This window comes from Felis catus, chromosome A1, assembly GCF_018350175.1.
Source record: "Felis catus isolate Fca126 chromosome A1, F.catus_Fca126_mat1.0, whole genome shotgun sequence".
In the NCBI taxonomy this organism is placed as follows: Eukaryota; Metazoa; Chordata; class Mammalia; order Carnivora; family Felidae; genus Felis; species Felis catus.
Genome location: NC_058368.1, coordinates 165862559 through 165874734, shown reverse-complemented (window position 1 = coordinate 165874734; position 12176 = coordinate 165862559). Strand labels below are relative to the sequence as shown.

The 12176-nt window shown below is 36.1% G+C and overlaps 1 long non-coding RNA gene across 3 annotated transcripts in view; it reads left to right on the top strand.

The window, feature by feature from the left end:
- The window catches only part of LOC109502592, a 372974-nt gene that overhangs the window by 342021 nt on the left and 18777 nt on the right, over window positions 1–12176 (top strand). The window lies entirely within an intron of this gene.

Sequence of the window (12176 nt, the reverse complement as noted above, 5' to 3'; positions counted from 1 at the left end):
TTTTTTTTTTTTTATTTTTGGGACAGAGAGAGACAGAGCATGAACGGGGGAGGGGCAGAGAGAGAGGGAGACACAGAATCGGAAACAGGCTCCAGGCTCCGAGCCATCAGCCCAGAGCCTGACGCGGGACTCGAACTCACAGACTGTGAGATCGTGACCTGAGCTGAAGTCGGACGCTTAACCGACTGCGCCACCCAGGTGCCCCAATAAAAAACTTTTTAATGGGATCATAACAATTATTATATTTCAGATTCTGGTGGGAAAGTACCACCTCCAAGTAATCATGTAGCCACTGTTTGACCATGAATGATGCTTAAAAGTTGAACTTGCTTTTTTTTCTGACATTCAGAGTCCCACTTTATTTCTTCAATTTGTAATATTTTCAACTAAACAAAACTATTTAAAACTACTTTTCTCAGTGCTTCCTGTTTAGATAGTATCTCATCTTGTTTCTTTACCAATCCAATTAAGCAAAAAGTATTGTGTTTGTAATTTGTACAATGCATGTTGGGTGTTTGGGATGCAAACATGAATAAGGAGGTGAAAAAGAAAATAATAAGAAGCAAAATTCAGCCATAAACTCTCACATTTCCACAGTTCCTTTCCCTATCTCTTAATTTGACTATGCACCGTCCCCTCTAAAATAATAATAATAATTAACTCTGCAGACAAATCCTTCACTGGTTCACATTACTTTCAGTATAAATTTCAAGTTTCTAGGCATAACTATGTAGGGCTCTAGAGGAGCGCAGCCCCTGTTTCTGTGTACATCTTCATCTCATAGTTGACACTTCACAATTTCCATGCAAAAATGACAAAGGCTTATAATTTTCCTTTCAGTCTGTTCTGTTTATGCCTCTTTGCTCATGTTCTCTCTTCCCAAGATACTCACTTCCCACCTCTTCTAGTATTATTATTTTCCTGTTAGGTCAGTAGACTTGTCCCAGGAATCCTTTGTTAAATCCCAGAATGAGATAGTACTTTTTGCCTGTGCTCTTATAGCATTCATGCATATACATCCATCTTAGCATTAGTCACTGTATAGCAATTGTTTGCTGGTGTTTCTGCCTACCACTTTATACTTAAGCTCCTTGAGGAGTAGAATCATTCCTTCTCCATTTTTTTTCTTCTCACTCCTGTCCTGTGGCTCAATGGTTGGCAAACTGTTTCTAAAGGAACAGACAAGGGCACCTGGGTGGCTCAGTCGGTTAAGGGTCCCACTTCGGCTCAGGTCATGATCTCATGTTTTGTAAGTTCAACACCCCCTGCCCCCCACCCGCGTTGGACTCTGTGCTGACAGCTCAGAGCCTGGAGCCTGCTTTGGAATCTGTGTCTCCCTCCCTCTCTCTGCCCCTCCCCCGCTCATGCTCTGTCTTCTCTCTATCTGTCTCAAAAATAAATAAACACTAAAATTAAAAAAAAAACATAAAAGGAACAGACACTATGCAGTATTTTAGGCCTTGTGGGCCACAAGATCTCTATTACAACTACTCAGACCTGCTGTTGTAGATTCAAATCAGCCATAAGCAATAAGTTAAGAAATGAACATGGTTATATTCCAATAAAACTTTACTTACTGAAACAGGTTTCATGGCCTTGGGTTGCTGACCCTTGCTGTAGCATTGTGCTAATAATACAATGCCAAATAAATGTTGAGTGATTTATGTTCCCAGATTTATCCCTGTGCTTAAATTCTCAATAGATGAAAGGCTTGGTTTTCTGTTCCCCTGGAAGTGCTCTGTTCTGTAATATTCTGTTGCACTAGTAACTGGTGTCTTGTTTGGAGTCCCAGAGAAGTATTTGGTGCACTTTCACTTGTTAATAGGTTTTCCTAATGTGTGCTCCCTGACTGACAGCTTTCTCCTGTGGTTACTCTGGGGTTTTGTTGTTGTTTATCATCTGTCCATATGCTATGAAATCCCATTGCCTCTCTGTGACCAACATCCTCATTGCCCATCATTTAGCAATGCTTGCATACTTCTCTCTGCCCAGGACTGTGAAACAGAGATGAATCAGACATGGGCTTTCTCTCACCCAAAGCCATGTGCATCAGAGAGAATTACAATCTGGTGTAAGGGTTGGAAAATGTATTCTGTTGACTTAAACAATCAAGGTATTTTTTTTTCTCTCAAACATCAGTAGTGTCACAGTCTAGGGTTTGTGGCAACATAACGATGTTTTTAAAGACTAAAATAGTTCCTGTATTTTGTTGTATTCTGTTTAGCTAAGGTTTTTGTCCTCATGTTCAGAAGATAGCTGCTGAATATGTAGGCATCACACCCACTTCTCAGATAGGAGGGAGGAGACTAGAACATCAGCTTATTTCCACCTATGTCATGAACGATAGCATGATCATCCCTAACTGAAGTGTTGATTGGGAAATGCTGGTAGTACTGTTCCAACTTCTAGGGTAGAAACCGTCAGGACATAGGGTTAAATGGATATTGAGTGACATTTCCTGAAGTAGGTAGCACATCATGGGAATGATGGAAAATCACCACCCCCCCACCAGCTTCGACCAAATAATTTTCAGAATTTTCTTAAGCATCATGAAATTTAATGTAAATGTAATATTGAACTAGGCTATTGTGTCATCATGCAATTTTAATGTTTAGTTAGGATTATTTTGTGTGCAGGTTATCATTTGGTTTATCTACTTCCCTCCTTTAGCATCTTCACTATAAGATCTCTTAATATTGAAACAATTTCTCTTATTATATCTAAATATTGGTATATTTTTGTTATAAAATTATACATGGAGAAAAATATAATCAGCTGTTTATATTTTCAAAGTATTTTTAAATCACCTAGCAATTAATTTTATTTGAGTTTTATATTGACCCACTTTTTCTTTCATTATGAATAAAAGGCATTTAGTTTAGAACTGTAGTAATTGAATGTTATAGTTACGGGGATGAAATATTTCACATTCTTTTTTCCATAGTGAAATCTCTGTGCCTTCATATCTAAAAATGCATACCTGAAGAAAATAATTTGGTTGTAATTCCACACTCCATAGACATATTGCATTAGAATCATCACTAAAGAATTGTCTGCTTTGTGGTAATAATTATTATTAATTACCAATATTTCAAAATAATGGGAATACAGTAATGAAATATATGTCATCCCATAACTCTTTATTGAAAAATAACATGGTAGGGAGAAAATAGAAGAAGCTAAAGAACAAAGTGAAATTTGTTTCTCTTTTGGAACTAGAACACCATATTTTCTGTGACTATAGATATCTTAAGATTTCTGTCTTAGTGTTTTTATTTTTTACTCTTTAGGGATGTATATATAAATAATTTAATTTTAGTCATTTAATGTTTAGAAAGGATTTATATTAAGAATGATCTATAAATGCTAAGTAATATTACTTTATTTTCAAGAAAGTTATCAAAGATACTTGAGATTTGCTATAACAGTCTCAGTCACAACTTTTAATACATTCACATAACTAGTAAAAATAAAATTATATATTCAAGAGAGATAACAAGTTTTCAGATTGTTTCTGATAGCAACAAAGATAACATTATCTATTATACTCTACTTAAGCTCTTAACCCTACAAATAATATATGTTTATATTCACCTTTTTCAGTGTTCCCTTGTTTGAGGTGGTAAGACATTAAAAAAAAAAAGATCCCTCTCTTTTTTGAATTTCTAATCTTTTATTCTTCCCAGTTTACCTTTCACTATGGAATTAACCTGTAACATCCCAAAATTGAACTCTTGCCTAAATGAAAATTAATCACTGCAAATGAGGTCTCAGATTATTCTTTTAGGTTATTACAGCCAACTTTGATAGTGATAAGAGAATAAATATTGAAGTAAGACTTACTGGGCTTGAAATCAGCCTCCACTATTTTGATCTCCTTTCTTATCTTTATCTCTTTTCTTAATATAATTTTATACTTATAGAAAATTGCACAAATAGCACAGAGTATTCCCATATTCACTTCACCAGATTTCCCTTATGTTAGCATGGAGGAAAACCATGGTACAGTTATTCAAACTAAGAAATTAATATTCAGATAATTCTGTTATCTAATTAAGGATGTAATTAGGATTTCTCCAGATGTATCATTGCTGTCCTTTGTTTTTGTTCCAGGAATCATTCCATGAACCTGCATTACACTTAATTGCTGTCCTTAGTCTCCTCTATAGTTTTGCGGTCTTTCCTTCTCTTTAATAGCCTTGGCACTTGTGATAAGTATTGGTCAGTTCTTTTTTAGAATATCCCTTAATTTCGATTTGTCTAGTATTTTTTCTTTTTATTGAGATATAACTGGCATATAATATTGTATACATTTAAAGTGTACCACTTGTTGATTTGATACAGATATATTGCAATATGATTACCACCATAGAATTAGCTAACAGCTCTATCACGTCACATCATTTATAACTGCTCTTTTTTTTCTTTTAAAGTTTATTTATTTTTTATAGAGAGAGTGCACAGGTAAGCAAGGGAGGGGCAGAGAGAGAGGGAGAGAGAGAAAACCCCAAGCAGGGTCCTTGCTCAGCACATAGACCGATGGAGGGGCTCAATCTCACAACTGTGAGATTATGTCCTGAGCCAAAATCAAGAGTCAGATGCTTAGGGGCGCCTGGGTGGCGCAGTCGGTTAAGTGTCTGACTTCAGCCAGGTCACGATCTCGCGGTCCGTGAGTTTGAGTCCCGCGTCGGGCTCTGGGCTGTTGGCTCAGAGCCTGGAGCCTGTTTCCGATTCTGTGTCTCCCTCTCTCTCTGCCCCTCCCCCGTTCATGCTCTGTCTCTCTCTGTCCCAAAAATAAATAAACGTTGAAAAAAAAATTTTTTTTAAAAAAGAGTCAGATGCTTAACTGACTGAGCCATCCAGGCACCCCTATAATTTCTCTTTGGTAATGAGAACACTTAATATCTAGTCTCTTAGCAACTTTGAGGTATATAATACAGTATTGTTGACTATAATCAAAATTCTATGCATTAGAACTTCAGAACTTAATCATCTTTTAATAGAAAAAGACAAATACTGCAAGATAATTACTTATATGTAGAACCCAAAAGAGGTGAATTTGTGAAAACAGAGAATAGAATGGTGGTTATGAGGGGCTGGTAATGGGGAAAGTGGAGTTGTCTAATTTTTTCTTATGATTAGAATAAGATTATGCATTATTGGACACAACTGCCACAGAAGCGATGTGCCTTTCTCATTGCATCACTTCTGGGGATACATGATGTTAATGTATCTTATTACTGGTAATATTAACCTTCCTCACTTGATTAAGGGGGTATCTGTTAGAAACTCCATTGTAAAATTAGTTTTTTTCCTTTTTGTCGTTAGTAAATGTATTGGGAAAGATACTTTGAGACTATGCAAATATCCTATTTTATCCAGTAACTTTAGTATCCATCACTGGGACTTGCCTGCAGTAATTATTATCAAAGAAGAACTGTTTTTCTTCTCTCCACTTCTTTATTCAGTCAGTAATTAATTTACATGAGTATGAACTCACAGATTTATATTTTTTTCCTATGGGTTATATTCCAATACTGTTGTTATTTTGTTGGTTATAGTTTTCCAACTTTGGCTATCATTTATAGGCCCTATAAGCAACAGGGCTTAAAATATATGTATGTATACTAACTCTTGTATACATGCATATCTATTTCTGAATCTATCTAGATATATATTTTAAAACCATAGGTTCACATTGATACCTCCATTAAATGCAACATTATTGCATTCATTCTAGCCTCCTTCCTTTCCTGGTCTCTTCTTTGCCTAAGAGACCAGACTCTCACAATCTAAGATGCACTTATTTGTTCAACTGTAGTATATACTTAACAGTTTCACAATTTAATTCTTACTCCAATAAGAACATTTTATCACGTAAGTGCAGTTAATTTGCTTTTTGTATTATGACTTCAAAACAATCAGAAAGCTCTCATTAAATGTGTGGGAAAATAAGTGTTTTTTTTCTGTTGTTGTTTGTTTTGCTGTTTTCAAATAATGCACTCTATTTTTAGGGCTGCAGTTTCACGTAAAGCTAATTGTATTCTTATGTGTTACATATCTTGATATAAGTACAATCCCTCCCCTATAGATTTTCCAGTACAGAGAGGAAAATGGATCTCAAGTATCTCTTTGTATGACTCCTCTGCACATGCTGAATTAGCTACCAAGCTAGAGCAGATATGCCCCTGAAGAATTTAAGTGAACTGCCATGCTCATTCCATGGAAAATTCTGGACAAATGAACATACCTCTAGACTCTCAAGGACAATGGAGAATAGATGTAAAAATCACTGCCATTATTATAATTGCAGTACGAAGCCATACTGAATGACTGCAGTGAATTAGCATTACATTATAAAGGCTATCTTAGAAAGTGTGTGAATCATCTATTACATTTTTTACAGAGTAAATGAAAATGGAAGGAATGGACAATATTAAATTTCAAATGCAGTAGATGCATATATTTAAGTATTATATACTAATATCCAGATAGATGCTGACATGTTTTATTGATTTTTGGCTCATTTTGTTATGAAAGGTCAATTTTATACCAGCTCCTAAAAAAAGAATAGTCGTTGGGACTTTTCTAGGCAAGACAAAGATTAGTGAAAATTCCCCACATGGACAGTGCCTTAATAGCACATTTATTTTACTTGCTGATAAGACACTAGCTTGAAAACCTAGTTTTCAGTCATATTTGTATTTGGTTGAAATTGTAGTTTTCTCACAAAGAAGGGTATATAAGAAGAAAATGAATATATTGGAAGAAAGGCATAGATTCTCAAATATGTAAGATGAGATGGCAGGAATTAGTGTCCGCTGTAAGAATAATGATTTGCTGTTTTGTCTGATAATTTTTTCCTCCATTATTTTTGTACTCAAATATGGGTTTGTTTTGTTTTTGTTTGTTTGGTTTTGGTTGTTGTTTTTTTTTGAGAGGGAGAGCGAGAGTGAGGGAGAGGGAAGAAGAGAGAAGAATCTCAAGCAGGCTCCATGCTCAGTGCGGAGCCATCACAGGGCTCAATCCCATGACCCTGGAATCATGACCCGACCTGAAATAGAGTGAGGTGCTCAACCCACTGAACCACCCAGGCACCTCTCTACTCTGTTTTAAGCACCATTGCCAATTCTCTTAAAGCCAGTAAAAATAACAGAGGGAGGCACCTGGGTGGCTCAGTCGGTTGAGCATCTGACTTGGGCTCAGGCCATGATCTCAGGGTTTGTGGGTTCGAGCCCTGCATCGGGTTCTGTGCTGACAGCTCGGAGCCTAGAACCTGCTTCAGATTCTGTGTCTCCCTCTCACTCTGCCCCTCCCCTACTCATTCTCTCTCTCTCTCTCTCTCTCTCTCTCTCTCTCTCTCTCTCTCAAAAATAAATAAACAGAAAAAAATTTTAAAAATAACAGAGGATACTTCACTGATTATTCAACTCGGACACAAAAATAGTTCCTGAGAGTATCAAAAACAGGAAAGAAAATGTTATAAAATTCAGTTTATTAATTTGGTTTCAGTCACGTGTAGAGAAACACAAAAATCAGAAAAATGATAATATAAGTTGTAATATTAACCTAGTGTATTTGGTTATTAAAATCCTTGGAAAATTATTTAGAAAGCCAATTTTCCAATATTAAAACACATATTTTATTTAAAATTTTATTGATTTTTGTATTATTTTGAATTAAAATTCTACTATAATAGTCTTATCTAAATATTTAGGATTCAAAGATAGGCTATAAAACATTATCTCCATATCATCCCTCCTAATTTTTTAAAAAGTGTATATTAAGTACCTACTCTGTGGCAGGTACTGTGTTTGGTAGGGTTGGAGATAAACTAGGGAGCTTTCCTAGAACAAAATGTGAAATCCAGACACATGCATCTAAGTGACTTTAAGCAACACCAGTCTATCAAAAAGCTTGCACAGCCAGAGGGAATGCCTTTGCTGGCTGCATTGAGGCAGATAGTAAATGCTTGCGTTTAGCAAAGGCTATCACATGTGAGGCTACCAGCTTAAGCAGACAATGCCAAATGGGGTAATGGACAAAAACTAGAAGACCCCACTCATGCCATGATGTACACTGAGGCCCTTTGGAGGTAAAGGTTTTGTGACAGAAGGAAGGTAAGCTCAGAAATGGCCAAAACCGGGGCGCCTGGGTGGCTCAGTCAGTTAAGCGTCCGACTTCAGCTCAGGTCACGATCTCGTGGCCCGTGGCTTCCTGCCCCGCGTTGGGCTCTGGGCTGATGGCTCGGAGCCTGGAGCCTGCTTCTGATTCTGTGTCTCCCTCTCTCTCTGCCCCTCCCCCGTTCATGCTCTGTCTCTCTCTGTCTCAAAAATAAAAATAAAAGGTTAAAAAAAATTTTTTTTTAAAAAAAGAAATGGCCAAAACCAAGAGGAGGATTACAGGCAGGCTTAGGGAAGGCTCAAGAGGGAAAAGCAGTACATATGAGAATGAAGACAAACACAGGAGATTTGCTTGTGTCTCAGAATCCGAGGAAAGAAAAATTCTTCAAGCAGACAATACCTAGTTTATAGAGTTTCTATTGGAGTTATTGTTATTTCATTAAAAATAATTGCTAATACTTATATAGTGCATATTCTGTACCAACACTATTCTGAGACAGCTGCAACTCAACACTCACAGCAATTATATACAAAATTAATAATATTATTCCTATTTTGTGGTTGGGGAGATACACAAAGGATTGAGTAACTTGCAAAATTCACATGATTAGCAAGTGTTTGAACTGGGATTCAAACCCACCCAGTCTGGTTCTAGTCTTTGCTGTTTCCCACTGTGATATAATACTTCTCAAATAAATGTTTAATAAATAAATGTTTAAATAAAATACTTCTTAATAAAATGTTACCCTTTTCCTCTTAAGGAAAGATTGCCTAAACTTAATGATGTTCCTTCTATCAAAAGTGCTAAAATAGTTAAAGGTTAGCTATGCTGATTATGAAGGATTTGTTCAATATGTACAATCTTTGTTAGGAAAAATTTCCCAAAAAACTATTTTCGTGAGACAAATATAGATGTGTATTATGATATTGTCTCTCTTTTTTCCATTCTTTTTCCTTCCTTCCTTTTTCTTTCTTCTTCAAATAAGCTTTGCTTTTAGTTTTAACTATCCTTGTGATATTCTGCAAATAATATTAATATAGGAAAGATAAAAATGAGTCAATGATAGAATCTCTTTTTTTAATGTTTATTAATTTTTGAGAGAAAGCGTGAACAGGGGAGTAGCAGACAGATAAGGAGACAGAATCCGAAGCAGGCTCCAGGCTCTGAGCTGTCAGCACAGAGGCCAACGTGGGGCTCGAATCCACAAGTTGCGAGATCATGACCTGAGCTGAAATCGGACGCCCAACCAACTGAGCCATGCAGGCGCCCCTAGAATCTTTCATTCTTTACTACTGGAGGCCTCCAAAAAATGTTTTTATGTGTGTGACAGGTTCATAATTCTGAATGGTTTACCAATGAACTCTCAATGCCAGAGAAGCAGAGATCTGAAACTACTTCAGTTTGCTTGAAAAATGACCTTTAGATTATTCAGTTCTGGGTCGAGCCCTATTGATGATCCTTTTCACAGTATTTGCCATAATTCCTACTTTTGTTCTGATCTGTTTAAAGATCAGTCTAAATTTGTTTCTCTTTTGAGTTATCCTCATCTTGCTGTTCTTATTGTGTGTATGTGTGTGTCTGTGTTTGCATATAAAATTGATGGATTAAATCTCATCTAAAGATTAGTGTATAAAATGTGATTATCCAAATACTAAGTCAATTTGGAATTTATGATGTTTGATTCATTGAATTCCTGGTTTTCAACTGAGACCAAGTCTTCTCAGTTCATTCATTTTTATTTGCAGCCAAGCTCATGCCTAAGTCTTTGTCAGTATCATTTACTAATGATCTATGCAATTCAAGTAAAAAGAATTAAAATACAATTGTATGTAAGAATTTATTCTTAAAATGAAATCTCTTCTCTCTGCTTGGTGCAGACTAAATATTACCAAAATCCTTCCTACCAGATTGATTCTTCAGTGCCTAGGTGCCACAAAGACATGGGGGGAAAGACTTTCTAACAGGTCTGAGACTTTTTGATCCACTTCAGCTGTGCTCGCCTCACCTCATGGTTTCGAAAATCAATGACATATCAGCTTAGTAGTCACTGATCCATGAGGTAATTGCACCTTCTAATATCTTCAGCATAAAGCTTCTGAAATGGGCAGAGCCAATGACCAGAGAGGATAAAACACATTGTGTTTTTTTTTTTTTTCAGGTTTGTGATCAAACTGAGAAATAATCATCTCAGCCTGTATTTCTGAAAGAAAAATAATATCGCCCCAGAGGTGTAAAGCTACTGTTAAACACATGTTTATCATATTAAGATTATTATTCTTCTAAACAGCTGACTGTACTGTGCCACAGATTGTATTTACCTGTAAAATTTGTGTGTAGGCTTCCAACCTAATTTACTAAAAAAGCACTACGGATTTCAGGATGGAGTAGTAGGCACTTCATTTTGTGGTTAAATATGATGGGAAATTATCCCTATTGCTTTGGTCTACTGCTTAGAGACATCTTAACTAACTAGATAAGAATTCTTTAGGAAAGAGATATGGGCTTAAGTAAATACTAAACAAATTGAGTATTAGCACACAGGGAGAAAGTAAGATTGATGATCTGACAAAACATTAATTAAAAGAAGGAGCATTGCCAAGATTTTCTTGTATAATTCAATTCCACATAATTCAAAGGCAAAATTAATTTACTGTTTCTTATTTGACAACAAAGAAAGAGTTTTATATTGATTATTTTTTTAATGTATGTACACATGACATGAGAAAGCTCTGTAATCAGAAACATAGTTTTTTAACTTCAGAGGTTTGCATTTAAAATTCCAGAAATCTACGGACACAATAAAACATTTTATTGAAATGAAATGAGTTCTCACTGATTTCTGCAGGTTTGTAGGCATACATAAACATCAAATACCAATATCGGTATTAATTGAAGGAAATAACCTAAAACATTTGGCAGTTTTTACTTTGAGCAGTTGCCAGTTTGCACAGTCCAACATATGCTGAATATTTTATATACAGGTGATTTATTACAGAATTTACCAATGATGACTAACACTATTTTTTATATATTAAATATAATTGATTGTCAAATTGGTTTCCATACAACACCCAGTGCTCATCACAACAGGTGCCCTCCTCAATGCCCATCACCCACTTTCGCCTCTCCCCTACCCCCCATCAACCCTCAGTTTGTTCTCAGTATTTAAGAGTCTCTTATGGTTTGCCTCCTTGCCTCTCTGTAATTTTTCCCCCCTTCCCCTCCCCCCATGGTCTTCTGTTAAGTTTCTCAGGATCCACATAAGAGTGAAAACATACGGTATCTGTCTTTCTCTGCCTGACTTATTTCACTTAGCATAATAACCTCCACGTGGCTACAAAAGGCCAGATTTCATTCTTTCTCATTGCCAAGTAGTATTCCATTGTATATATAAACCACATCTTCTTTATCCATTTGTCAGTTAATGGACATTTAGGCTCTTTCCATAATTTGACTGTTGTTGAAAGGCTGCTGTAAACATTGGGGTACAAGTGCCCCTAGGCATCAGCACTCCTGTATCCCTTGGGTAAATTCCTAGCAGTGCTATTGCTGGGTTATAGGGTAGATCTATTTTTAATTTTTTGAGGAACCTCCACACTGTTTTCCAGAGTGGCTGCACCAGTTTGCATTCCTACCAACAGTGCAAGAGGGTTCCCGTTTCTCCACATCCTCACCAGCATCTATAATCTCCTGATTTGTTCATTTTAGCCACACTGACTGACATGAGCTGGTATCTCAGTGTGGTTTTGATGTGTATTTCCCTGATGAGGAGTGACGTTGAGCATCTTTTCATGTGTCTGTTGGCTATATGGATGTCTTCTTTAGAAAAGTAACGCTATTTTTTAAAGTTTACTTGCCCAAGTATCAGCAGTTTTAAAGATTAAATATCGTTATGTATTGCAATGCTGAATGCACTAATTTAATCCTGAGAAGCTTCTTTAAACTTATTTCATGTCCCTGTTATTTCAAAAATATGATTTCCAAATAATTTTCATTTCTGTTGAAGACTTCATGCAATTATTGTGTTGAAAATATTTAAGTCATCTGTTTAG